General features: G+C 46.3%; 1 protein-coding gene across 6 annotated transcripts in view; it reads right to left on the bottom strand.

The window, feature by feature from the left end:
* ZBTB40 (zinc finger and BTB domain containing 40) overlaps positions 1 to 3,190 on the bottom strand; it is an 82,607-nt gene extending 79,417 nt beyond the window's left edge. For all 6 annotated transcript variants that reach the window (XM_017534484.2, XM_037740638.1, XM_017534485.2 and 3 more), the window contains exon 1: positions 3,031 to 3,190. The gene's annotated coding sequence lies outside the window, so the exon portion shown is untranslated. The remainder of the gene's footprint in view (positions 1 to 3,030) is intronic.
* Positions 3,191 to 3,930: the final 740 nt, after the last annotated feature.

Below are 3,930 nucleotides of genomic sequence, written 5' to 3'. Positions count from 1 at the left end.
GAAACTCCGTCCCAAAAAAAAAAAAAAAAAAAAAGTAGTGGGCTTCCATTGTTCTTGGATCCCCCATTTTTAATTTTGTCTGTAACATATTTCTGGATTTTTGTTATTATTTAGCATTTTATAAAGTTTCCATTTGAAGTTAAATTTGATTATTCAGCAATATGTGTAACAACAACAAAAAGAGAATACCATGGCTATTAACACAGTTTATCTTATTTAATACACACAACCACCCTTTGAGGAGGCACCATTATCCACATTTTCAGATGAGATAACTAATCTGTAACTTGCCCATGCGTGTCCAGTTCTCTCAGTAGTAGCTGGGTTCAGGATCAGCGACTGAGCACAGGAGTGAACCACAGCACCATTACTCCCTTTGAGTTCTCCAACACCTCAAGTTGTTACCCACTTAGTCTCTGAACCTGCTGAAAAGTTCTTCCTAGCTTCGTCTCTACCTTTCCCCTTCTTGCTGGACTGGCTCCTTGTCCTCAACCAGTTTCAGCTTAAACTACCTTCCTTAAGAGAGCTTTTCCCTGATCACCCAGATAAAAAGTAAGGCTCCCAGGTTAGTGTCTCTCTCAGCACTGTTTTATTTCCTTTAGAGCAGTTGCCACAATTTGGAATAACTTTGTTATTTCTTCACTGTCTTGACATTAAGCTTAGCTTCCACAACAGAGCCCCAGGTCCATCTTGCTCACCCTGGTAATCACAGGACCTAGACAGTGGTGCTTGGTACATGGAGACACCAAAATATTTGTTCAAGGCCGGACACGGTGGCTCATGCCTGTAATCCCAGCACTTTGGGAGGCCAAAGTGGGCAGATCATTTGAGGTCAGGAGTTCAAAACCAGCCTGGCAAACGTGGTGAAACCCTGTCTCCACTAAAAATACAAAAAAACAAAAAAAACAAAAAAAACAACTAGCTGGGTGTGGTGGCATACGCCTGTAGTCCCAGTTATTCAGGAGGTTGAGGCAGGAGAATCACTTGAACCCAGAAGGCAGAGGTTGCAGTGAGTTGAAATTGTGTCACTGCACTCCAGCCTGGGTGACAGAGAGAGACTCCGTCTCAAAAAAATAAATAAAATAAAAAATTGGTTCAATGAATGACCTGGATTTGTTTACCTAGTATTTACCTGCAAACACCAGGTTTTGGGTACTGGCTAGCAGCTGAGGATACAACAGATAAGGTGTTGTATCCTCCAGTATAAGGTGTTGTCCCTGCCAGTAAGGACCTCCTAAACTAATAGAAAAGACAAAAAACAGACGGAACAATGCAGGGTGGTGGGCGTGATCAGATTAGCTTCAGCACCCGGCTGAATGCATTAGCTATGTAACCTCCAACATCTCTCCTCCGTGAGTTTGTTTCCTCTATGCTGAAAATGGTAATATTACTACTACTTATGTCATAGTATTGGTGTGAGGATTAAATGATAGCCCATATAAATAAAGCACTTAGCGCAGTACCAGGCACAAAATAATCACTCAATAAATAGCAACTACTAATTTTATGATGATGATGCTATTACAACTGTATTTGAAATTATCTTTTGTCTACCTACATACCACTTGTCCAAGCCCCATATAGAATTTAAATTCCATGGAAGGGCAGAAGTCATGTCTGTCTTGTTCACCACTGTATTTCCAGGAATGTGAAACATCTCTGGTACATGGTAAGGGTTCAACAAATACTAAGCAATTAGTGAATGCCTGCGTACATGCACGGGGTGTTCTCAAACCATCTGTTAAATCGATGATGAATAGCTAAGTTTGGGGAAAGAAGCAAAGTGTTTACATTAGAAAGGAGGGACAGAAGTTTGATGATTTAGCTAAGTAGAAAAAAATTTCACTTTAAGATTGTAATTAAATCTCCATTAGCCATCCAAAGATCTGGATACAACTCCAGGGAAGAACCAACAATGCCACGTAGAAAAGACTTGAAAGAATAAAATCCAAAGCAGTTTGACCTGTGCCATCAGGCAGGGGGCTCCCAGGGACGGGCTCAATTTGGCAGCCCTATAACCTAGTACATCTATAAATATCTTAACCACTCAGAACCAACTTCTTCCTCTTTTGTAAAATGGAAATACCATACTTACGTATAAAGTGTTCTCGTAAAGCACAACAACGCTTGTATGAATACAAAGAAAGCACCTGGCTCATTGCAGCACTAGCTGCATGGAAACATTGCTATTCAAGGCAGGAGAAGCTCTTTGAATAGTCAGTAAGACCAGAAGGGGTAATGGAAGCCAGAGTGTTTTGTCAACTCAAGTGCTCTGGGTGCATAGGGCAGTTTTAACTCGTTTCCCACTCCAGGAGAAGGGACGAGAGGAATTGCTGGATGACAACACTGATCCAACCTACCTGTGTCTAGGGTAGGGGTCAGTATACGTTTGCTGTAACGGACCAGGCAGAAATAGTTTTGGCTTTGTAAACCAGCCTATCAAAAGCCAAGCAACGGCTGCGCAACTACTCATCTCTGCCCTCTTGGCAGGACAGCCGCCATAGACAAATACATCAACAAAGAACATGGCCGTGTTCCAATACAACTTCATTTATGGACTTGATTTCATAGAACTTTCGCAAATGACATGAACTATTCTTCCCCCTAACCATTTGAAAATGTAAACAAAGACCGAGAAGGGAAGAGAGAAGTGGGGGGATGGATTAGCCCGATGCCCGGCGAAGCGACCTGAAGGGAGGGGGAGTGAGACAGCGACAACAGCCCTCCAGACGGGCCGAGAGGGAGGTGCGTGGCGACAGCAGGCCCAAGCGGTGTCAGGCCCGGCCTGGCGCCCTGAGTGGGTCCCCGCGGCCTCTACCCTCCGCAGTCTACAGCAGAGCCTGCGCTAGCGGTGCGAGCCGCCCCTGGGGAGGCACGTCCCGGGACGAGGTGAGGCGGCTGTGACTCGGACGAGCCCCGCGGAGTTCGCCGCGCGGAAGGGTCTGTGTACACCCCTCATCTAGGGCGCACCCGGGCCTCCGCTGCAAAAAGGGTCTCCACGCGGAGTCTCAGCCCCGTTTCTATGGTTACCTGTTCAGCACCGATTCAAACTGCCGTTCTTTATTGACAGCGCCATAGAGGACACGAACACTCCTGCCCGAAGGGAACAATAAAGCTTTCGCCATTCAACAGCGCCGGAGACGCCAGAAGGCGGCCATCTTGAGGCCGGCGCGCAATGGGTATCAGCGGGAAAGGGGCCGCCCGGTTTGCCCCGCGCGCCGCGGTCACGTGTTGAGGGCGGGGCCTGCGTCACGCGCTCGCTCTCCACCAATGCTAGGATCGCGGGGCCCGCCGGTTGCTAGGCTCTTCTCTGACCTCTGACCTTGGCCACTCCCTCCTCCCCTCTCCACACTTCCTAAGGAAAGTTTTGTTGTTTTTTTTTTTGAGACGGAGTTTCGTTCTTGCCGCCCAGGCTGGAGTGCAAAATGGCGCGATCTCGGCTCAGTGCACCCTCCGCCTCTCAGGTTCAGGCGATTCTCCTGCCTCAGCCTCCCGAGTAGCTGGGATTACAGGCATGTGCCACCACGCCCAGCTAACTTTTTTTTTTTCTATTTTTAGTAGAGACGGGGGTGTCACCATGTTGGCCAGGCTGGTTTTGAACTCCTGACCTCAGGTATTCCGCCCACCTCTGCCTCCCAAAGTGCTTGGATTACAGGCATGAGCCACCGCACCTGGCTTAATATTTTTAAGATGGCAATACTCCCCAAATTGATCTTCAAATTCAACACAGTCCCTGTCAAAATTCAACCTGGCCTCTTAGCAAAAACAGAGAAGCTGATCCTAAAATCCTATGGGAATTCAAAGGATCTAGAATAGCCGCAACATTCTTGAAACAGAAAAACAAAGTTGGAGGATTCATGCTTCCAAATTTTATTTTATTTTATTTTAAATTTTGATTACCATGCTTCTAAATTAGTACAAATCTACAGT

Source organism: Cebus imitator, unplaced genomic scaffold (assembly GCF_001604975.1).
Source record: "Cebus imitator isolate Cc_AM_T3 unplaced genomic scaffold, Cebus_imitator-1.0 Scaffold87, whole genome shotgun sequence".
Lineage (NCBI taxonomy): Eukaryota > Metazoa > Chordata > Mammalia > Primates > Cebidae > Cebus > Cebus imitator.
This window is presented reverse-complemented; position numbering and strand designations above follow the sequence as displayed.